This window comes from Octopus sinensis, unplaced genomic scaffold (assembly GCF_006345805.1).
Source record: "Octopus sinensis unplaced genomic scaffold, ASM634580v1 Contig13481, whole genome shotgun sequence".
Classification (NCBI taxonomy): domain Eukaryota; kingdom Metazoa; phylum Mollusca; class Cephalopoda; order Octopoda; family Octopodidae; genus Octopus; species Octopus sinensis.
Genome location: NW_021832986.1, coordinates 16,675 through 42,906, shown reverse-complemented (window position 1 = coordinate 42,906; position 26,232 = coordinate 16,675). Strand labels below are relative to the sequence as shown.

The 26,232-nt window shown below is 32.0% G+C and overlaps 1 long non-coding RNA gene across 1 annotated transcript; it reads right to left on the bottom strand.

The window, feature by feature from the left end:
• Positions 1-21,634: 21,634 nt before the first annotated feature.
• Positions 21,635-22,005, bottom strand: LOC115229673. The gene is made up of 3 exons (XR_003883353.1): positions 21,878-22,005; positions 21,766-21,846; positions 21,635-21,733 (listed from the first exon to the last, which is right to left on the bottom strand). It is a non-coding gene; the product is annotated as an uncharacterized LOC115229673 (long non-coding RNA).
• Between the last annotated feature and the right edge of the window lie 4,227 nt (positions 22,006-26,232).

The following is a 26,232-nucleotide window of genomic DNA, read 5'->3' as shown; positions in this document are numbered from 1 at the left end:
ATATAAGGTCGATCAAAGTACAATTTTATGATATACTAAAAGATGCTTTAAAATAAATAAATTAAAATAATATTTTTAATACAACAAAAAATTTTAATTGATAAAGACATTAAAATATATTCTAAATTATGTGAATTGTGTGAAAAGCTTAAAATTCACATAATTTGATAGTTTTATAAATAACTTAAACTCTCCAATTTTTAGTTTCAAAATCATCTATAGATCTCTTATAAAAACTCAAACTCTATCCAGTTTTTAGTTCAAAATTATATATAGATCTCAAGTTTAAAACGTAAAATAAAATTTAAAATTAGTTATTTTGTAATTTTTTTGATTCTTTTCATGTGAACTATCTTGGTATCTCCATTCGAAAATTCTACATTTACGCGGTTATTAGGTAGGATTGATTTGATCGTAGCAGTATCACCATAAGGACTTTCAAATTTTTTCAGTGAGAGAGCCGGATTCGTTCCATAATCTTTATGGATCCTTATCTATACATAAAATTTATTTCGGATACCTTATCTTCTACTGAAAATGAATATTTTGACACATGTACTCCCATTTTTTTATTCATTTTTTGGAAATAGGAGCTGTTCAAATTTGGAGGTTCAAAATTAAAATCAAAATCTTCTTGTTTTTCATCACATTTCTCATCTTCATCGATGTTCTCTTCATCCATGTCATCCGGAATTGCAGTATTAAACCCGTAAATTCCTCTGTATTTCATAAAAGGAGACTTCCCTAAGAATAAAAAAATAAAATAGATACCAGTTGATGAATGTACAGTAAGGTTATAAAAATAGACAGCTTCACTTATGTGATTTGTCCAATTTTTATCCCCTTCACTCTTCATCATTTTCGATAAGGATCTCGTTAAGGTTTGATTAAACCTTTCCACAATTGTCATGGCAGTGCTGTTCTAAAGCATTCTGCCCACAGTGAGTAATATTGTGAAAATTTTTGCAATGGAAAGCCATTTCCTCTTCATTATCCAAAGTAATTACAAGCTTCGGACTGTTAAACGGCAATAGGTACACCATTCAAAATGTCCATAATATAATTATATTCATCAATATTCTTAACATACAAACGAGACATTAAACAGCATGCCGGCCGCTGGGATCCCATCAATCCTCGAACCCGTCGGGCTTGCGAGGGGAGACGGAAAAAGACCCGACGGCCTATCGACTTTCCCGTTTGAGTTCGGCAAGTCTCTGTTATGGGATGCGACGTGTTCAGACACTTTCTCGGAGCTCAACCTTCCTTCTTCAGCTGTCGAGCCTGGCTCAGTCTCTCGCAAAACCGAGAAGATGAAGATTGGAAAGTACAAGGAGCTCTCTGAACGGTATCTGTTCACTCCCATCGCCGTCGAGACTTCCGGCGTCATCGGCGAAAAGTCTCTTTCCTTTCTAAAAAAGCTTGGCCGCATGATCTCCCATAAACGGGGAGACCCACGCGAGTCCAAGTGGCTTTTCGAAAGGATTCCTTGGCCATAGTACGTGGAAACTGTGTTTCCATTTACGATGCCGGGAATTTAGTTAGTTAATAACTAGGGCAACCAATTGCAATTTTTTGCAATTAAATATAATTTAATTAAAAAAAAAAAAAAAAAAAAAAAAAAAAAAAAACAGCATGCCTAATTTATTGTTTTTTAATAATAATGGTTAAGCATTGAAAAAATAAAAATCCATAATATTATTAATTTTTAATTTAATAAATAAATATATTTCGATCATCTAAATAATTTAAATTGAAATTTTTAAAAGTTTAGAGCAATGGTAACGAGCGGGGCATGGTAACGAGCGGGGCATGTGACATAATATGTACGCAAAATGTCCCGAAAATCTACAAATTTACTATGAATTTAGAAAAAAATTAACCCAACAGTTAGGGAAAAAGAAAATTGGAGGAACAATTACTAACTATTTTAAACATTTATAATTCAGTTTTACTACAACATTAATGTTTTTTATCTACTTAAAAGTAAAAAATCAGATTCCAGATCTGAACCATTTGTTAGAAGTGAAATAAACAAAAAAATAAAAGCATGTTTAAAATACCCTGAATTTTTGGGGCACCCCCGCATTTTGGGACAAATTGAAAATTTTGGCGCCTCGAACCGGTGTCGGACTGTAGTTATGAACAGAAATAAATAGTAGAGAAGGTATAAAAATATTGAAAAAGAAAAAAGAACCCAATATGATAATTTTGACCAAATAAATAAAAATATAATTTTAAATTCAATAAATGATGTTATACTTTCTTCTTATCCAATAACAAAAACAAAGAAAAATCGAAAAAATAGTTCCATGTTCGCGGGCCAGACTATTAAGTTTTGATTTTGTTTGATTTAACAGATTATTTGTTTCATATACTACGACATCGGTTTGAAGCACCATTTTTATCATAAGATAACATGGTTTTATTTTCACAAATAGATAGCGGAGATAAAATTAAGAGCCAGTAGTAGATCTTGCACAGTAAGTCGTTTATTGTTATTATCTTCTCTCGTCTAGGAACTTTTGGAACTGGTTTTCGACAAGGTCGTCAATTATAAAAAATATATCGTACCTGCTCAATATTTTTTCTCTCAGATTCACGCCAAAGGCCATCTTAAGCGCTAATCATCTCCTTTTCTCCAGTAGTTTTAATTCTTGCTTTAAAGGGGAACCAGTTCCACCCTTCAGTTCATAAATCTGCACGAGAAGAATAGCTGTCTGAAAATAAATAGCACAGTCTCCGGGATAGACAAAATTTGATCAGGCACATGATCATTTGTGTACACCGTTTTTTCCTTAGGATAATGTCTTTCTCTCATCTCCCATTTTTAGAAAATTAGACTCTCAGGTACAAAACGATCGGGACCTCCGAATATCAATGCGAATACTCAGAGTCAGAGTCAAGTACTCTCCTGCTATTTGCTGTTTTATTTGCTCTAAATAGATTTGTTGGTTTCATTTCCTACCTTGTCAGAAGGGCTGCTTCGTCCGTAATAATAATGTCATCGGTATAAATAAGCACTTTAGTTGAGATGCACACATGTTTTGGGAAGTCAGCCATCTTGACAAATCTAAACAGATAATACTGGTTGATAAGCCAGAATCCCGTGACTTTGATACTATGGAATTGAGTTAATACAGTCAGTACAGGACCGGCCCAAACAAAAACCCATCAAAAATAAATAATATAATGAAAAATTGACTTTTTTCAAAACTTCTCCTAAAAGCGTTGTTCCCCAAAAACCGAAGATGGACCACCCTGGAGTCTGGCCCAAACCCGAATCGTACTATAGTGATATTTTGATATTGATTGAAACTATCTTTGACAAGGAAAAAGAGTAAACAAAGTAACTAATAACTACATCATTATTAAGAAGATCGTGGTTTGTGTCCAGTTGTTTTCGCCAATTGATCTGTTGATCAAACACTTACTATAGACAGGCTTTCAAAAATCATTATCTGCTTAAGAATTCATTGATAGAATGGATATCTCGAATGGATGCTATTAACGGTTACATGACTGATGAAATTACTATTACTAAAGCAAAGGAATTGGTATAAAAGTTAAATATTGAAAACCTGCAATTTAGCAAAGGATGGCTATATAGATTCAAAAATCGGTTCAATTTGAAATTGAAAGTTCTTGAAGAACAATTTTCCAAACATTAAAGTTATAAAGCTTCCAAAGAACTCAACTACTCGTCTTCGGGATGATTTAATAAAATTAATTAAAAAAACATTATACAAAGAACTTTATTCGATTTTTTAATAAATAATTGTGTTTATAAACAGATTAGTAAATTAATTACTAATTTGGTCATTTATCTAACATCATATAAATTTTAGATTCCTTCATAATCCGAAATCCGAAGGGAAAGTCGATTTGAATTTTTCGGATTAACAAGGGTTGACTGTATTTATTAAACCTGAGTTTCTGTGGAATTGTTTTTATTTTAAGAACCACCCTTAAAATGTGTTATGATCATTGATACAGTATTATTACAGTTATTTGCCACGTCGAGAGGCATGTATGCATCTCTTAATGTAAACTGACTGATTATTTGAAAATTCAAATGCTAGCTTTAAGCTAATTCTCTTGGAAATAGTCGTATTTAGATTTAGCAAAATTTAACATACCATTTTGCAAACTATAAGTGCGGATCAGTTATCCAATTATTATTGTTTGTTATCCGAAACATGAAAGAATACACATATTGAGCACCTAAAGTAATGCTGTCCTTTTGTCTCCTCCATCTTCTCATGTTAAATGAAATATTATTTTTGTAAAATTTGAAATTTATGATAAAGAAAAGTCGACATTTTTAAAGACTTTTTGAGAAGATAGAAAGACTATGTGTGAATGTGAATGTTTTTATTTAACGCGAAACCAAGAGCACGAAAACAAGCTACGTGGTTAAGGAAGCAGTCTTGTTATGAGACTTAACATAATTTCTTTGCATTGCTGACCGTTTCTAAAAAGCCCGAATTATTTGTCATTGTTGGAGGTCTTTATTCTCTGTTCAACCAAAGCGCCAATCGTTTCAGTCGAGTTTGCCTCCAAGTCTCTAAGCAGGGTATTCACTCTACGCTTGAAGGCTAATTTCATAGCAAATCTTCTTGTTTTGTTCAAAAATGTCAATAATCTGTTGCTTTTTTTGAAGAATATTTAACTTTCGCATCCATATAAAAGTCCTGGTTCGATCACACTCTTGTAGATATAAACAAGCTGGAAGAATGCCATCTTTTATCGCATTAATTGTGAAGATATCTTATAAGTTAGGTTTAATCTGAAAATATAAAAGTTTTTACCTCGATAAGAGTCGCTTTAAAATTGGCGATCACTTTGCCATTTGAAAAATGTGTTTGTAGTTGACAAATAATGAATAACATGTTATGTTAATTATGTTTAGAGAATAAATGGATTTTATTAATCGTTTATGTTTTGATATGATTAGTGAAAGTTTCGTTTTTTCAAAATTGAAATATATCCAAAAAATTAATTCTACTATTCTAATACACTTCGAACTTGATTTGGAACAAACCTTGGGGCTGGAACACCTTGGTTTTTGAAACACTTAGTGTTCTATTTCAAAGTCGGACTGTATCCAAATAGTATGACCATTTCAAGAATTTTTTGTTCATACTATTTAGAGTGAACCATTAAATATTCTTTAAGTAATATCCTTTTTATTTGTATTTAGATTGTTTTAGGTTTATTTGGTGTTAAATAATGTCACCGGCCGTAGGATGGACGGCGCCGTTGAGTGGACACTAAGCAATATTTTTAATTAAAAATATTTTTACAATAATAATCTCCATTAAAAAAGCAAAATTATTTAAATAATTTATTAAATATTCCTAATTTTTGTTTAAATTAAGAATCGCGTGAGAATGGTTTTGTTGTATCTATTGCAATCCTTTGTTGAAAAATTAATTAATTATATTGAAACTGGCTTGATAGAAGATGAAACACAGAGGAAAGAACGTTTTAAAATACGTTCTCTCTCAAAAAATTTTATTGATGAGCAATCTGTGCTTTTCATTCTGAAAAATGGTAAAAAACTAAGATTCTTCATTGGAGTCGTTGAACCTCCAAAGACAAAAAATGCTATTGAAATTTCAAAATTAATAAAATCAATTTTTTACACCATTGGACATCCAATTCTTTTGCATAGTGACAATGGAAAGGAATTTAGAAACTCCTGGTTAGAGAATGTATGCAAGGAGTTTGGAACTAAACAAGTTTTCGGCAGGCCAAGAGCACCTTGGATTCAGGGCCAAGTAGAAAGGTCGCTTAAGAAAAATTTAATTATATAGATTCAATCAATCTATAAAAGATGAATATCGGCTACAAGTGCTACGAATGGAACATTTGGGAGATATTTGGATATTATTAAGAAAATTTTTTTTTTTTAATTGGAAAAACAGGTAAAATGGGGAATAAGTTATACACGAATTAATAGAGAGCCTGGAGGTCAGCTCAAAGAAAATTGTGTATGACTATAACACAACAAAACATGATACTACGAAACACAAACCATTTGACGTGTTTATGAGAATTACTAAAAACCAAACAATTCATAATAAAATTAAATCACTCGAAATGTTTACTGCAGACGATATAAATGAAGAAATACTATACGAAGACATTACAGAAGAAAATACAGTTGCAATATTAGAACAGAGAAATAATGTAGTAGAAAATTTAGAAAAAGCAGGAGCGAAAATGTCTAAAAAAGGAAATGGAAATTCGACGAAGAGGATATAAATGTCGGAGATTCTGTTATTATCCGACATGATAGAGACGCAAATGTGAATAATAGGAAACTTAAAATAAGAAGAAGCAAACACACCGCGGCCGAAGGCCGCATAGGGGAATAGTTGGATTCCAAAAAAATCCGGCCGTAGGCCAATTGGTTTAGGTTGGACTTACTACCTGAAAGCCTAGGGCTGGATAAGAAGTAATACGTGTGCAGCAATTAAGGTTTGGTTAGGGTTCCCTTTAGAAATCTGTACTGGTCATCTCTAAAATTGCTGTTAGGATACCAACGTCTATTTTATTTAATAAATTTTACAAATAAATTCGATTTTATAACTATTAAAAAGTATTATTTTAAAATGGTAAACCTCGAAATATAATAAACATTATGATTTTTAATCAATAATCGTATAAAAAACGGTGTGGTTGGTTTTGTTAGCTCTCTTATTTTCTCAAAAGTCACCAAATTCATCGAAAATAGGCTTAAAATGGGACTTGGAAAAAATTAAGGTTGTTTTATATGAGCAAAATTGAAATAAATGAGATTTTGAAAGTGTCCAACGAACGGCGCCGTCCAGCCTAAGGCCGGTGACAAATAATAATTCAAGACTTTACATACATTTTTAAACTTAGCTCACGGGCCATATCTTAGACACCCCTAGCCTAAAAGCATCGAATCCTAAAAAATAGAAAAAATAATAATAAATCTATCAAATTAGATCCAAATGAATTTTATTCAGTAATAAATTTCAAATAATGATTAAAAAACAAAACCAAATTTAGTAAATATAGTAAGTTCATTGAGATGTGCATTGGGTAGTATGAGACTGACCATGAAAACGACCTCTTTCGTCATCTTGTTCATCATCAGACTGAGTTCCACCAGTACACCGAGTTTGTTGAACAAAACTATCCATTTGCACGAGAACTGCATCAGATTCATCACATTCCTTTTCAGACTTAAAGTTTCTATTCAAATGTTTTTTCAGAATCTAATAATAAGCATCTCAAAATAAAACTAAAAGGTCCGATTCTGATGCGAAGTTGTCGGGAGGATATTCCACTGTGAACGAAATATAAAGATTTCCCCGAGGTCCGTCATTAGGGGGCATTCCTTCATTCTTCACAATCCGAATATCGTCTATACTATATATACCGACAAAACCATTTTTTATTATTTTGTTGACATGCAAATAGAAGCACGTACCATCCAAACGTTGGACGGGAAATTTAGCTCCGCAGATGGCTTCCGACATTGTCACGGTTTTGTTCATTATCAAATCACCACGTTCACATCTGTATGTATCATGTGGCTTCTGATCCACTTTAATTACGATATCGCCAGCCTCCATTCCCGGCTACAAATACAAACCCAAAATCAACCAATTGGTCGCCTTCTCCTCTCAAAGTAATACACGAGTCTTGACAAGATCCAGGTGGGAAGGTCACTTCCACCGTATTGCAGGATGAAATTACTTTATTCCCCTCACATTCTGGACACCGATCAGAATAGTCAACCGACTCCCCTTTAATAAATTATTAATAATAAAAATTATTTAAATTTTAAATAAATGATAAAATCAAACCTTGTCCTCCGCAGTCATCGCATTGAGCTTGAACTTGAGTCCTTAGTCCAGGACCAATTTGTTGGACACGAATGACTCTGCCTTTTCCTCTACAGGTAGAGCAGGAATAACTTTGACCAGATTTACTCCCAGAACTTAATAATGTATTAATTATCCTTACCCGCGGCATTTTTTACAAGTAACCTTCTTTTTAATCATAAGTTTTGTTTTTTTGCCTTTGTAGCAATCCTCTAAAGATAGACTTAGGAAATTAAGCGCTTTTGGAAACTACCCGAATGGTATATATGTCATTTCTGATTTACGAGATGACCTGCTTCTTCTTGAATTTCCATGACCAAAAAAATTCTCAAATATTCCTCCACCAAAACCGTCTCCGAAAACTATGGAGATGTTATTAAGACATTACAGTCATCAGATGTAGTGAAAAATCTGTCGCTCATCTTTAACTATCTTAGAAATAGAAATATTAACAAGACCACGTAGAATGAAACAAGCCTGAATTAAATTTCTAGAATTTTCTATAGCTATATAATTTTTTAAATTTAAAATAATTAAAAAACTAACAAAAAAGAATATATGTATGTAATTTCGAAAATTAATTATTATACTTTTTAGCAGTGACTGCGGATACGTATTTTTCATAGAGAAGACACAGAAATGAAAAAATATGCTTTTTCGAGTCTTTCTTTTTCTTCGCCATGCCTTTGAAAGCAGTGATATCATCTGCGAGTGTGCACGTGCGCTTCTTTCTGAGATTGGACCATGACCGTCGTTAGATCAATAATAAATTTTATCACATTTTTTTCTCTATCATGACTATTCATGTTTATATTTCTCAAGAAAATAATTATTTTCAAAACAGTCTGAATTAGCCATGTTTACGTTGTCTGTTATTAATGGGTCTTTCTGGTTTCGAAATTCCCGAAAATTAATCTTTCAGAAGATTCGGAACATATCCAGATACTTTGGCTCAATATTTCTGGACTTTTCCGTCATGTCTCCAGGATATGCATTTTTAGGGAAAAGGTGACTAAGATAAAATATATACTCTGTCACAGTCCGAATAAAATACACGCCGAATAATTACATTCTTTAATTTTACTGAAATTAAAAATTTACACAACAAAATGTTTAATTATTATTAAAAATATGATTTTTAATGTAAAATTCATTAACCTTTTTTACTAATTTATATAAACAAAACCAACCACACTCAATTTACGCAGTTAACTTATACGTTGAATATTGTTATTCCATTTTAGGTTATCCTAATAAAATTTTCATATAAAATTTATCGTTAATTTAAATAAAAAATTATTTTTATTATGGATTTATGAAAATTAATCAATTTTAGCTAATCGAGAAATATGAATTCCGTGTAACCGCTCACCGTCCTCCTTTTCGATAACATAGAGATCATTTCTTCGCTCGACAACAATATACTTATTAACATCAAGTCCATCGTACAGCGGATACTGCCGAACATTGGCATCGTTGTCCTGTCTAAAAATTAATTTGACGCTTGAGACCTTAAAAGCACAGTCGTTCCGACATTGATATTTTCTTCGTCGTATCTCCATTTTCTTTTTTCAATCATTTTTTCGCCAGCAATAATTAAGTTTTCTAATGCACTTTCTCGTGCCTCTGATAATCCAGTTGAATCATAGGCTAAAAGTTGCTCCATTCCCCCTTCATCAATCCTTCCAGGATTTTCAACACCCATGAATATATAAAAAGGGATTTTTTTTGTCGAAGAATGAATGCTGTTATTGTAATCATACACGATGTCCTTTATGCATTCGCGATATCGTCCAAAACAATTTTGAGAAGAACTTGCCGACGATATCCAGCGTTTTATGCTTTGATTAAATCTACAAATCGATTTTAAATCATTAACCTTTCGACTTGCCCTTGTACCCAAGGAGCACGAGGCCTCCCACGTACATGTTTTATACCATACTAGCTCGGCAGCTCGCTTCGCTCACCGCGACCTAGCTCCTGCGGAGGGCCTGTTTCATCAAACAACTATAAGTTTATGTAGATGTAAAACTACCTGGTTTAATGTAACCCTATTCTATCGCCTGTTGATAAACGATGCTTGTCGTCCGTCCTTCCTTGGCATATATGAATAAATTTTCTCTTCTGCCTACCCTCAAACATCCCACATACAGCTGTCCATGTGAAAAACACTCACTCTCTAAAAATAACCCAACTACCTTTAATGACTGTCCCTGGGCCTTGTTTATTGTCATTGCAAACTTTTTTTTCATTTTTTGTGGTTTATTTTTTTTATATTTAATTTTTTCATTTTCCTTTGTAATTTCCTTTTTTTTCTTTTTTTATTTTTTACTGGCGGAAATGGGGCAGGGGGAGATGCGGCAGGCGGAAATGCGGCAGGCAAGAAAGCGACACACAAAAAAGATTTAATTAATTACCTTATTAAGCTGACCGTTTTTTCTTCAGCTTCGTTTTTCCTCCTTCGGTTATCTATTTAAAAAATTATTTTTGAATAATAAAAAAGTTTAGGAAAAGAGGCATACCGAAAATAAATTCTATCTTTACGAAAAACTCAAGTAAATAGTTAATATTTTTACGCAAATTCTTCTGATTGCGCTGTCAATTGGTGGTAAATTGTGTTAATGGTTGTGCTAATGTGGTTTCAACTATCAAAGTGTATTTCAAAATCTGTTAATTGCACACTCTATTCAAGGTCGTGCGTCAATTGGTGGTAAATTGTGTTAATGATTGTGCTAATGTGGTTTCAACTATCAAAGAAAATTTTTTTTTAATTTTTTTTGGGGGGGAAGGTTTTAAGGACCTCATCATGTAAGTCGAGGACATCGTAGTTGTTCATTTTGACCAAAACGCAGAAAAAATTTTTTTAATTTTTTTTGGGGGGGAAGGTTTTAAGGACCTCATCATGTAAGTCGAGGACATCGTATTGCCAATTTGAAGTTGGTGTGCACACACAGACAGACAGACAGACAGACACACAGACAGACACACAGACAGACACACAGACAGACAGACAGACACACACCATACCATTTTATTATTAAGATTTCGTACATAGAGCATCCATTTGCGAATTGCAAAATTCCCTTCCATTATCAGTGTGTAGAATAAGCGGAGGCCCGACATAATAAAAAATTCTTTGGAATAAATCTGCGATTTCTTCAGAAGATTTGGTCACCGACAGTTCAAGCATTACATATTTGGAAAAAGAATCCACAATTACCAAAATCTATTTATTAACATTAAATTCATACCCAGCTAAAGCCATCATTCAACGCCGAATATCTTCTGAGGTCAATTAAATCCGCAATGTATCTGTCCCTACATCTCCTTGCAATGATTGGCGTAATCGGAGGCTTCGTAGACAATAATTTTTTCGACTAAGAATATTTACTAAAAGGAGTTATTACCTGACAGAAAGCACAATTCGAAATCACCTTAGAGATTTCTTCTCTATTCAATCCATAATAGAGATTTCTTAATTTCGAAAAAAGCCGGTCTCTCCCAAAGTGGTTATAGTTATGTTCCGCCTAAATTTTATTTATTAAGTTGGACCTCAACGCACTTAAGCTTTAATTCGATTTCATCTTCACAGAAAAAACGCAATTTAAGCCCATTTTTTCGAAAATATGTTTTTCCATTTTCAAAATGGAAATTCTTTCCCAATTTTGTGAGCCTGTATCGCTCATGCCGCTCGATTGACGATGTATCAAAGTTGGAGTCTTTCATTTCTTTGATTTTGTCCAGTGTTTCCTTAAATAATCTCACTACACGCATGTTTCACGCTTTTTTAAATACAAAATAATAATGTGATTCTACTAAAATAAATAATCAATTATTGATTTTTTTCATACTAATTTTTAGATTTCTAATTTTTTCAGCCATTTGTGACAAGTGTAGATTATTCGGCGTGTATTTTATTCGGACTGTCACATAATTTATCGGCTTTAATTAAAGTCGAACCTATTTTCATTCTATGTCCTGTGTTCACTAACTATTTTTAAATGATTTAATTATTTATTTAGCTGACTTGGTCAAATTTTGTCACAGCCCGAATAAAATACACGTAAAATAATCAACACTTGTCACAAATAACCGATAAAATAGAAATTTAAACATTAGTGTGACAGAATAAATAATTTATTATTTATTTTTATAGAATCACATTATTATTTTTTAATTAAAAAAGAGTGAAAACATGCTTGTAGTAAGACTATACACCCCTCGACGTTAAAATCCGGACAATTAATAAATCGTCATTTTTATTATCAAATTTAGAAAAAAAACCTTTGAGCACAATATTTTTTTCTATATTTTTATATTTAAAAAAATATATTTACAAAAGTTTTATAAAACGATATTTAAAAGCATAAAACGTGTTTTCAGTGGCGTAAAATTCCATGGATTCTTTTTATAAAGGACAAATTATTTCTTATAGGAGAATTTCTGATATCCTCGGAGTTTCGAAATTGACCGTTTTCGATGTTGTTCGAAAATACATGAACTCATGAACCATTTATAGAAAAAGTTGGTCTGGAAGACCAACATTACTCAATACAAACGAAATCAAAATATTAGTGGAACTTTCTGAAGCCAATAGTGAAAAATCTGCTAAAGACCTCGCTCTAGAAATGGAAACCATCACTCAAAAAGTAATTTCCCCACGAACAATTACCCGCAATTTAAACAAGAATGTTTTATTTGGAAGAGTAGCAAAGAAAAAACAATTGTTAAGTAAAAAAACATACTCAAAAGATATGAAATATCGAAAATATTCGTTGGTATGTATGATGAAAGATGGAGATCAATCATTTTTTTCAGACGAGTGCACTTTTGAAGTTTATTATGCACCAAAAAGAAAAATAATATACTGAAAAAGGGGAAATGAATTCAAAAATTCAAATTATCACCCAACTGTTAAATGTGGTGGCGGCAATATTATGGTCTGGGGATGCTTTTCATATTTTGGAATGGGTTCGTTATGTTTCATTGATGAAAAAATAAACTCAGGACAATATATAAACATTCTTGCTAACAATCTGGAAAAATCAGCCATTAAAATGGGATTAAACAGCTTCATATTCCAGCAAGACAATGCCCCATGTCATACTTTGTAAGCAACAAAGGAGTATTTTTCTGCAAACAAAATTAATTTACTCGATTTGCCGGCACAATCCCCCGATATGAATCCATTGGACATATTTGGTCAAAAATTAAATATGAATTATCGAGGGATGATACAGAAAATCGATCAAAAAATAAACATCAACAAAAGGATAAAATATTAGAAATTTGGAATAAAATTCCAATTGATTTTATTCGAAAATTAATAAATTCGATGAAAACTCGTAGTTTAGAGTTATTTAAATCGAGAGGAAAGCATATTCCTTACTGATATTTTATTTTTTGACATTTGTCCGGAATTTTTTGTCTTAAAAAAATCGGTTTTTGCTTTATTCTCAATATTTTAAAAAGATTTATGGATAAATATTATAAAATTAAAAAATATAGATAATATTAGCATGCTTAAGTTTTTATTTTAATAAAATTGATAATAAAAATGACGATTTATTAACTGTCCGGATTTTAATGTCGAGGAATGTATAAGGAAACATTAGAAAAAATCAAAAAAAGAAGGACCCCAACTTTGGTACACCGTCAATCAAGCGGCATGAACGATACAGCCTCACGAAATTAGGAATGAATTTCCATTTTAAAAATTTAAAACATTTTTTATTGCGTCGGGCCTCCGCTTATTCTACACACTGATAATAGAAAAGAATTTTGCAATTTGCTAATGGATATGGTATAAAACATTTATGTGGGAGGTCTCATGCTCCTTGGACACAAAGTAATGTCTAAAGATGAATAATTAAAATTTGATTTGTAAATTTAATCAAAGCTAAAACGCTGGATATTGTCGGCAAGTTCTTCTCAAATTGTTTTTGACAATATTGGGAATGGATAAAAGACATTGTTTATAATTATAACAATATTATACATTCTTCGATAAAAAAGTCCCATTTTACATATTTATGGGTGTTGAAAATACCGGAATAATCGATGAAGGGAAAATAGAACAACCTCAGGTGTTCTAAACCGGGGGCGATAATTTTGTAAAGGGGGGCGATAATTAGGTCAAAAGGGGGCGATAATATATTTAATAAAATATTCGAATTTAAATATAATACAAGTATTTATACATGTTAATTTTAATAATGTTTCAGATTTAAATTTTATATTCAAAATAACACACTGTTTTTACATTCTTGTTTGATATCTAAGATGTCTTCTCCCTCAAATAAGAAAAGTCGTCATTATCAAAACGAATATTTAAAATATGGGTTCATTCAAAATACTGAAGATACAAAACAGCCTTATTGTCTTATTTGTCAATGTTCTTTCTCAAATGAGGCGATAAAGCCATCACGATTACAGGATCATTTAAAACCCAAGCACCCGGATAAATGAAATTACTATTCTTCTTCAAGGAAATTGATTGCAAAAGAATAAAGAAAACATTTGCAAGAAAATTATTGCTTTATCGAGATAATTTTTCTATAAATCAGTTTGGAAACATTTACAACTATCTGAGATAAGTAAATATTTTAGTCAAAACAATATTTGATGGAACTAGAAGCGGATATATCTCTTAAATTCAAAGATTTGTCCAAGAAGAGGTAAGAGGTAATTGAATTGAAATATAATAAAGAATATATTTACAGATTTCAACAGGGTGTTATTTCTAAATTTTGGCAATCAAAAGATCTACAAATGAAATTTTTAAATTTATGGAAGGAAATGAGAAATGTACTATTGACATTCCCTACAACTTATTTAGATGAGATTTTGTCAATCATAACACACAATGTGAAAGAAATAGGCTGGAAGTCTGTTATAGATGGGATATACGCCTAAAGTTGAGCAGAATTAAACCCGAAATTGAATGTTTATCGAGTAAACATAAATATCAAGGGTTTCACTAATAAAAATTCAATTTTTACATTTGATTTATTGTTTTATATTTTGATTTTTGGTTATATACAAAAAAACAACCAATTAAGGGACAATGCAGAAAAATTTTTTAATTATATGTGGACAAGAGGGCGATGAACAAAAAAAAGTTGATTTTTTTAATTTAGCTAATTATTAATCCTGAGTGGATTAGTATCTGCAAATATTCTCTTTAGTCCTGGATATCTGCTAATATTCTCCTTGGCCTTGGGTTCAACTGCCTGTTCTGGAAGCTCCGATTGGGTTTGATGAGTGACGCCGTCGTGAAATCTCATCACACACGGAGTCCAAACATATATGGACTTCCGGATGGGACGTCACGCGCTTCCTAGCGTCTTCACAGCCGCCAACAACTACAGAAAACTGATGAGACAAAGACTCAATAATTCCGGATACGGCTCCAGTTAGAATAATTAACTTCTTTGTTCGCTAATGAAAAGTTCTCTATGCAGTTATTACTGGTCGTTTTTGGAGATGCTGTGGTCCGATGTTAAAAGAGAATGATGGTGTGTTATAGTATGTGGGAAGTTAAATAAATAGTTTTAAAATGATGTGTAAGATATCCATTATTAACTAAACACAGAAGGCAAGGCTCTCTACACTGAAAAAACAACTTGGGTCGAAGGTCAAATTAAAGTCCTTTGTTTATTTTGAAAATATCGAATAATCTAAATTTATTCAAATTCCTAACAGTTTCACTAAAGCTATAATATTTATAACCCCGCATGTACGGCAAAAAATATTAGAGAACTAGCTAGGTTCCTCAAAGAGTACAGGTCGTCGCTAAATGCCAATATATTCTTTACAATTTTCAGATTATTTTATTTTACATTTTACTCCGGAGATCCTGGATCGCCAGGACAATCAAATTATGCTTCTTAGATGATTCCCGCGGAACAAGTCTAGACTCTTTAGTTCCTCTTTTGAGATGTCCCAAGTTTTAACCATAGGTTTTTCAGCCTGTATGATACCGCGTTTCCCAAGGTTTTTCTCTGTATGATATCTTCACTGTCTCCTAGTAAGAGGCTAAAAAGATTAGGTCGACATCATCAGCATTAATCACTTTTATTTTCCTTGGAAATTCCAACATAGAACTAGCTATATATTGTGTTTTTCTGCTTCTAGAAAATAATAATTTGAATTGATCTCGAAACAAGATTACATTATATTTTTACTTTATAAAGGATTATATAGATTAAGAGAAAAACTATTTATTTTTTTCCTGTTCAGCTAATTTTTTTTCCATGTCCTTTATGAAATATGGATTTTTAGAAATGTTTGAAAATTGATTCGAAGGTCCAAAACGAGTCTGGAATTGAGTCCGTGGATCATACGAGTTAATATAATTTAAATAAGCACGAGGGTCGTTTTCGTAATAATTCGAGGGCTTTGGTTGTTCAGAAATATTATAAGGTCTTGGTCTCACATCGGCTGTATTTTGTATTTGATAAATATTCGGGAGATAGCTAGGATTTTGTTCCCAGTGAGGATTTAATGGGTTCAAACGAGCAGTTTGATCAAAAGTAGCAAACGGGTGATTAGATTTCGTATCGAAATTAGTTATTTCAAAAGAATTGGGCTGTTCAAAAACATTCTGAGTTTTTTGTCTCATTGTAGGATCAGCTTGATTTTGTATTGGAAAACGATTAGGATGATAACTCGGAATTTGTTCCCAGTGAGGATTTAATGGATTCAAGTGAGGATTTTGGCCAAAAGTAGAGGAAGTCGTCAGAGGCATTCGAGGATTATTCATACTCAGAGGAAGAATGTTTGGCAGGTTATTTGGAGCATTATAGCCTATAGGACCTAATGGAACATACGAATCGAGTTTCCCCAAATCGCTTACTAGAGAATATTAAACACAAAATAGTTTATACCATTTGCTGTGCGAGGAGGAACTTTAGGAGCTGACTTTTGCATCTGAAATGAAGACAAAATATTATTAAATTGTTGAAGGGTTTTTTTACGTGATTCAATTGCTTCATTAGCATTTAAAATAACTTCGTCAATCAAATCCAACCGCAATTTAAAGTCGGATTCGTCGTCCTCTCGGCTATAGGGTAAAAAAGATAATCAAACACGATTCCTTTGCCTCATAAATTTGTTTTAGTGAATAAAACATCTTCAAATGGTGTTTGGACAAATCTTCAAATAATTCAGATTGTTTGGCCATGTTTTCACGAATGAGCTTCAGATTGGGATCAAATAAATTTAGCCTTTTTTCAAAAAAATCCTGAAAAACAGTATCAAAAGCTAATAAAACTTTGTCCGGTTGAGATGGATTTTGAGCTAATTTTTGAGTCAAATCATCATTCTGCATATCCTCTCTCAGTCTATTCACCAAATCTTCAAGTTGATCTCTCAGCTTGACAATCTTTTCGTTCATTTCTTGGAAGATATAAGCATCTTTCATAACCACATCATCTAAATATGTATGTATTTTATAAAAACCGACAAATTCTAAGGGATCCGATAAATGTTTTCTAAGAGCTCTCCTGTCTCTTAGCAATGTCAATATTGATATTAATTGATCAACTGCGTCGAGAATCTCTCTGTCACCTGCGGATAAAGAACTGTAGTCATTTTTGAATTTTTCGAATCGCATTTTCTCTCCATCTTTCTGTGAAGAATCCTAAAATAAAATAAATTTTAATTTACCATGCCATCAACCTTTAACTGTACTGATTTAATTTTATCCTCAATTTGTTCCAATAAATTCGACAATTCTAAGAAAATAAAGAATTATAATAGTCTTATAAAATGTTATTATAAATATTTTTTAAACAGATGAATAATAATCAAAAAAATGGATAGGTTTACCATACCGGAATGCTGACTAATCAGTTTATCATACTTATCGGTATTATTGTCTGCAAAATGCATACATTTTGTTATACGTTCGGATAAATCGCCCAAATTGCCATTTATAATATCTTTAACAATTTTAAACTTAAATCCTTTCATTTCATTACTAAAATAAATATCATTTGTGAAAATTAAAACTCAATCTTTTGTTCATTAGTATATATTTCATCTTGTATTGATCTTAAAAGTTGTGCTTTGTGTTCGCTAAATTATCAATAAATACCAAAATAAAAAAACCTATAAATTGATGACGTTTCATAGTTCTTAAGAGAAACAAGGCGAGAAAATAAATCCTGAGAACCACATTCTGAGGAATCATAAATATTAAATGTGATTGATTGAACAAATTGTTTTCCTAGGTGTATAAATTCATTTATAAACCTGATACTGGAAAATCTATCAAATCTGGGACTGATTGGTAATAAACAATATCATTTGTCTTTTTAGCGGATTGATACCTAATATAATTGTAAAATAAAAAATCACTCATTTTTGACCGTTACTTCTATTTTTTTGAGTTCGGACCAATCAGGGATGATATCCTTGAAAACATTAATTAAAAATATTTAAGTTAATTTTTTAAATTTTGATTATTTGGATAAAGATGTCACCTTGAAGCGACTATTTAAACAAATCTTGAGCGAATCGAGGGCATTCTGGTAGAAACGCAATCCACGTCCATATTCCTTAGAATCCAGCTCTTTGATCGCATAATATCGGTTAAGCATAAATTTGAAATAACACTGAATTCCATCAGCCCACGTGGTTCTTAACTATCAAATATCAAAATAATCAAAACTTGAATAAAAGACTTTTTAGAACGAGATTTACTTACGTCTCGTTTTAATATTTCTAAAGATTCAATTATAAAGAGAGAAATAAAAGGAATTGCAGACTTTCCAGAAGCCTCGTTGCTGCATTTAAGATATACACAGATCTGAGCGAATATCTATGTTTAACGAATAAGTGAGCAACACCAAAAATATACGTTCATGAATCCGTAATTCCGTCGGATTTAAATTATCACCAAAATCAAACAAACAATCGGACAACATTTTAAAACAGCCTGCAGATTTCTGAAAAGCAATGCACAGTGCTCTCAAATACTAAATATTACCAATAAAGAGTTACAGAGTCCTGGTTATCAAAAGAGCTTACTTCGACAGAATGGGGAAGCTTTAAAGCTATGTTATAAAGAATTGCCATTTCCTCTAATTCAATATAACTGGATACATAATTTTCATTTGTGAAACCATCCAACCTAGAATTTAAAAACTAAAAAAACCATGAGAAGTCAATATCCGAAGATGAAACCAATTCTTCGGTTACACGGGCTTTCAGAAATCGCAATTGGCAATAATATGTTTTTAAATCTTTGACGTCGGACAGATCCAATTCACAAGCAATCTAAAATACCATTTTTTTAATCAACGTTTCTTAAATTATTGAATTTTTCTATTTCAGACTTAAATGAAGCGGGACTTTCGCCATACTTCATCACGCACTATATTTAAGGATATAGTTATATATACAAGATTTATCAATTTTGTGAAGTCGATATCAGACTGGGATTGGAAATAATCAAAACGTTTGAAATATAAGTTAAAGTACTCCATAACAAACAAAGAAAATTAATAATATTTTAAATATATTTAAATTATAAACTTTTTTTTTCAAACCAACCAATAACTACAAGTTAATTAATTAAAAGCTTCAAGGGCGGGAAGCCGACGCGATCGAGAAAGAGTTAGAGCGTACTATCGCAAGAGATATCCGCTCGAAAAGTAATTGTCAACTGTCGTGGCTGTACGCTGACCACGTAGCAAATCATAGGAAAAGGAGTGTGGGGATCCTTAAAAGCCTAACCAGGACAAGACGTTCTGCATTGAAACTGGCGTATGAAATAAAACTTGACTCGCATAAATTCTCTGTGACCACGATCCGGATGGTCCTGGAGAAAAGTTATGCTAAGTAATTATAATTGGGGTTAGCATGGAAAGAAACACTTCGGTGCCTTGTTTTTATCTCCCCGTTAATAATCTTTTCTTGTTTTTGGGTTTTGGTTTTTCTTGAACAATAAAAAACCATTTTATTCTATTTTGAAAAAGATTTAAAAACTAATTTATTAGTAGTCAAACGAAGAATTAGTTATGAACTTGGATTAGTATTCAAAAATATTTATTTTATAAATTTTTTTTTTTTATAAATTTTTTTGTTAAAGTCAAATTAATTAATAGAGAATTAATGTCGTGAACTTGAGGGTTAGTCCGACGACGAAGCACTGCGGATAGAGAGGCAGTTCCCGCGAAGAATTGCAACCGAGATGCGCTGGAAAAGCCAGCTCGTCTCCTCCGGTCATTTGTATTCTGTGAGATTCTTCCTCCCACAACCCGTAACAGATTTTCTACCTTCTTTCCAACCACACCTGAGGTCTCAAAGGCTAGGGGGACAAACTCAACGACGTTCGGGAAAGCACAGCGTACTTCGTCAACTTCCTTTCTTCTGCCAGCGCACATGCGTAGCCTGGTGTACTGGCTGTTCCTGTGAGCACAGTATCTGAAAGGAGTCGACGCAAGTTACATCCAAACAAGAGACCTTCCTCCTCTAAAGGGGAATATAGTCATCCCGTCGGACGCTTTCCGTCACTGCGGCAGAGCCCAATAGGTTCAGGTCGATGGAATCCCGCAAAAAATTAGTTATGAATTTTCAAGCAGTTTTATTTTCAGTCAGAACTTTGATTTTTAGAGGCTCAAACACAAACCAGATTCTTCATTTCTTTTAATAAAAAAATTGATTTTTATTTTTGAAAGTTTAACCTAAAAAAGAAAAATTAAATTCTGGTGGATGAAATATAAAGACATTTTCAATGCTTTAAAAGGAAATCGGTTCAAATAACTAAAGAATTGATCATTAAATTATATTTGACTAAATGATCGTCAGAAATTTTAACAACTAAAATCGTTGTAGCGCAACTAGAAAAGTAACTACCGACATGCTGTAAAAATATTTTCTTTGTACTCACTTTCTGAAATTCCAATCAAAAATTATCATAATTATATGCTTTTAGAAATAAACATTACATTTACTGATAAATTAATTAAAACTGTAAAATTAAAGAACTGCTACTAAACAATTGAAAAGCAAAGTTAACAAACATTACTTTTAAAGTATTACATTTTAAATGCAGAAAAATTTGACGCAAGATGCATTTTCATAAACTCTGAACCATGTTCGTAATAATCACATTTGCTAATTAATGAAGATTCAAATAAAGATGATTCTGCAAACAAGGAGGCTCCTTTCCAAGAAGATAAAAACGGATTTTCTAATAAATATCGAACTAGAAACTAACGGCAGATGGCAACATTAATTTCTTCGTTAAAAGGTCTAATTGGGATCATTTCTTGTTTAACACGATCACTTAAAAATGGTAAATTTGCAACTCCACCAGAAATTAGTACATTCTATATTTTAAATAACAAAAATATTTAACCGAAGTTAATCGGGTTTGTTCATCGACAGTGAAACCTGAGAGTAGAGTCTCTATAGTTTCAATTAACCCCGATTTAGAAATTCCAATAATACCAGGTTGGAATAGTATTTCCGGAATTCTATTTAAAATAAAATAATATAAATCACCGAATTTTTTGAGGCCCAAGGCGAATCACGTCTGATTCAAAAAATTCATCAGGGAGAAATTTGTTTCGATTTTGAGCAGTTGCGCTAGTTGCTTGAATTTTAGGTGAATGAGAATTTGAATTGGACCCATTTCGTTTATTTGGTGAAGTGCTTTCTTCATTTATTCGTTCTAAAAACATGTCATCCTATAAAAATTAAAATAAATAAATAACAGTTTCATTTTCAGTCAGAATAAGATTGGGATTTATAACAGCAGCATTTCTACGTCTTGTTCCATACACAAGGCTTCGTAAGGACTTGATGGTATTTTGCAACTCGGTAGTAGAATAGATTCCGAAAATTTTCATCTTTTTCTAAAAAGTGGTTAAAAATGTTTTTTTCTAACAAATGAATTTTCAATGTTGTTACTGTCAACCATTTCTTGAATACTTTGTAATTCTCGGAGTTTATCTTCGTTTTTCATTGGCTATTATTAAAACTGTTATATTAATTGTCACCACGGGTGTTTGATCATCAAAGTGTTTTAACCCATTGGTTATATTATTCGTAATTATAATATCAGCTCTAAGTCCAACAACATTCTTTGAATAGAATAAATCAGTTGCCCATTCACGAGAATCTTTTTGATAGTCAAGTGAGACAGTACAATATTTCTCAAAAAGCCTCTAAATTGGTGTATAATTTTAAAAATACATCGACTCGGCCGAAACATAAGCTATTAACTAATTTAGGGTGTTCAATAAGAATGGATTTTCGTAAACTTTCGATGAGAGTTTTGCCTCCGATAGAAATTCTCCGACAATTTGCATATGAAGGTTTTCCGTTAAGATATGGAATGATATGACAATTGTTATAGCCAATGTTAATGCTTAGACAGTCGGCATTGACCATTTTATTAGACATTACAGAATAAACGGAAAATAGTTGATCTATCCCATAGCATACAGAAGGAACGTCATAACATTCAAATAAAAGTTCCGACATTTCTAAAAATATTAAAAATCAGTTTACGTTGTCGTGGAATTGTTGGATTCCCCAGAACTTCCGTTATTACTAAAGGAACAGGAATATTTTTTACAATTTCAGAAAGTCCAAATTTATCAAAAATATGATCAAAAATCAATTCCTTTTTTAAAATAAGTTTAATTATCACAATTACCTGATACGAAATGTTGCAGACAATTCCTCCCTCAAATGGAGACCGAAGTTGATATTTGAACATGTCATTGTAAGAAATTTCATTTCCCACAAAAATTTCATCCTATGGAATATTTACGAACAAAAAATTACCCTTACGTTTGGAAAGCGGTTACGAATGACGTTAGGCCTGAAGATCATTTCCGGTTTAGACGATGAGCTCCATCCAGCCTTACAAAAATAACTTCCTAATTTATTTAAATTAAAAAATCAAGAAACCGTTATCAATAACTATTGGGGAAATAAGTGGGAGTGAAACAGGTGTTGGTTCGTAGGGGTAGACAAGGGGATATTGTAGTTCAATAATCTCGCTAATTAATGTTAGTAAAAATTATAAATTAAATATAAAATTGAAAAAACATAATTAAACACAACTTGAACATATATTAAAATAATGCTGTTAAATTATAATTTATATTAAAAAGTAGAAAAATTAAGTAAATAAAATAGACACCAAAGTGATGCCGGAGCTTTATTAGAAGAACGTCTATTCATAGTTAGAATATATGATCGAATGTAAAAATTGTGATACTCCGATTTGTTAATTTATTTTTATTATCCCAACTAATCTGGAAAAAAAATCTATATTTTCTCAGGTTATCTATTTTTCACAATGTATATCAGACCTTACAATTAAAAAAAATTTTAAGTTTTTCTCCGAGCATTTTCGTTCTTAACCATGAACATTGTGATAAACCAACACTTTATTATTGTTTATCTCCTGTGTTAGACTTGACATTAGTGACTTTCTTTTCATATCATCTTCTATCGTCCCACTACTTACCTTTCAATAACATAGTCAAGTTCAATTAATGTACGTTACTTCATAACTTGACAATGTAACGAGTACTCTTTTTTATTTAATTCTCGAATTTTTTAAAGCGCATTTTACTCAGGGCCGTTTGTCAAATCAATTTATATAAAAATACTTTCGAATAAAAGTCGTTAGGGTTTAAATAAACTATTTTTATACTTCTTTAAGAAATTTCAAGTGAAATCAATAAGATTTCGATTTTAGTTTGGTTTTCAATCAAATTTCAGAATCACAGAAAATTAATTATTAAAAGTTACTAAACTAGCAACCCTCCATTATTATTTTCTTAAATAAAAGTAAAAAACCAACACACTTCTAGTTACATTTAGATTTCTGGTTTTTACATACCGTACATTCTCGATTTTAACGCGCAATCGAAAATAACACGCTGGTCATTTTGGGCCAAAAACATCTGGAAAAACGCAGTAATCGAATACAGTGCGCACCAAAAATTTTCTTTCAATAATGAGTCTTTCTTCATCCTCCAACCATGGATGTTAGTTTCACTAATATCGACGTTTCTTCCAGCTTATCGTTACCCAATTCCTCTGCCACTTTGATGACCTTTCGTTGGAACGCTGCGGTATAACTTGCTTGTTTGATGCATGTTACTTGTACAATGTCCAAAACTGAACTGAGAGAGGGTGAACTGAGACAAGTGCAAGGTTAGGGGGGCAGGGATGATCTCGGCTTTTTGATTTTTGATCGGCTTTACGAGATGACGTAAATCCGAAAATTTATAATTGTAACGAGTTCGACAGGCCTCGAAAATCAGCCAATCAGCAAGCTAGAAGGCATTAAAAATGGCCGCTTCTATTTTGCACTACTCAAATATGTTTGTGGTGTTTTTATGCTGTTACGACAAAAATATTGGTGTCTTCATCGCCATTCTACTTTCCAGCTTATTAATGCACGATTGTGATGTTTGTGAGGCTTAAAGATCTATAATATAGGTGTATTTTGAATTCAAAGTTGGAAATTGCAAAATGTACGTGAGTAAAGGGGTTTGAAAATGTTTTTTGATCAAAAATTTGTAATTTATTTTAGTTATTGATTATAACACGTACCTAATTAAGTTGTGCAAATTCGAGTGGACACAACTATTTCTACGGATACTGCTGTTTCAAACAATAAACCAGATATTTTTGTCCATGATAAGATGAGGAATACAATTACACTTATTGAAGTTGATATATCTCATAAAATTGCATAAAGCAAGTTGAAATGGAAAAGTTCCACAAATATGACCTTTTGGCAAATGAATTAGGGCGATTCATCGGGCTAAAGTGAAGATAATCCCTGTTGTACTTACTTGGGATAGAATTGTCTCAAGATTCTTCAAAAGTCATCTGGATTCTATCGCAGTGGAAGACAGAGTGAAGGCATATATCCAAACACTCGTTTCAAGAAAAACATTGGAGAGTATGCAGGTGGAGACAAGACATGGAATATCGGTTCCCGAAGAGGAGCAAGCAGTGATTGAGTGTCAACCGAAGGATTCTTCTGAATCAGGAATACGAGTGGACGAGAACCTCTATGTACCGACTATGATAGTTGGGCATAAGAGACGAAGATTGTCCTATAGATGCTTAAAAAATGCTATTATAAATTAACACGCACCTTATCTATTGGAATTAATTATATAACAAAAAACTACGTGTTATAATCGAGAAAATACGGTGTCATAAAACTTATAATTATTTTTTTGATTGATTAAAAATATAGTAAGGTTAAATCATATTTAACTCTATATAAAGTTTAGAAAATAGTAATTTTTGTCTATATTTAATTTTGTTGAATTATCAAACTGAGTATTGAGCTCACAAACATCTGATAAGAGATTATCGTTAAATTTAAACATTAGTATTCTACGAATTTTTTTTAAAATAAGTAAATTTTATAGACATTTGAAAAGAAATTTTAATTAATAAATCAAAAAGTTAAATTATTCCAGAGTACTTAGTAATAGAGAGTACTTTCTCGGATCCTGTACCTCGCTTTCTATCTTTAATCTGTCGCATTTTGTTAAGCCTTTGATTGCTATTAATTGCCTTAAAATATCAATTATGATTAAAAATACCCTTTTCTTGCCAATTTTATCAAGAGATAACTCCGAAACCGGTCTGTTAACGTAATCTTGAGTCGAAAGCGTAGGAGCTCGTGCACGACTATAAAAAAGATCATCCGTCTTGGCTGCTATTTTTGACCTTGGCTGGTCACGTGGGCTGGAATTATATCTGACATAGGATTAATTTCAGTATATTCGATAGTATTAAAAAACAAAACCTTTTCTTCTGCTTACGTGCATGCAATTGGTCGAGATGCTTTCTCTCTTCGCGATCCATAGTTTTATAATCTGTCGAGAGATTGAATAAAGGGCGCGACCAGGCATCTTTAAATCAAAGGAAAATATCATACCTAATATTCGTTTACAAATAATTTTGTTCTCCTTCGTTTCTTTAGTGCTTTTATACAGGTACATTATGGCTTTCCCAATCCCACTTAATTTGAGTAATTCCGGGTCTGGTACTGGAAACTAAAAGAATAAATATTTCATATTTATTTACTCCTTCAAGAATTGGTAAAAGTTGATTTCTTATTTTCATTGTCGGAAGTGAATTGTCAGGCAATGGGGAGAACCAATCCTATTTTCAAACAAAAAATTGTTTACTGCAAGAGCACCGAGAAATCCTCCTTCAATGAAGGCCGCCTGAACGTGTTTTCTAAATTGTATATTTTTAATCAAATATATTTAATAGAATATTATGTACTTTTGTAATTGGGAGACTAGATATGAAAGCATTTGGAGTTTACTAATTCCAGGTCTTCTTGCTTTATTAG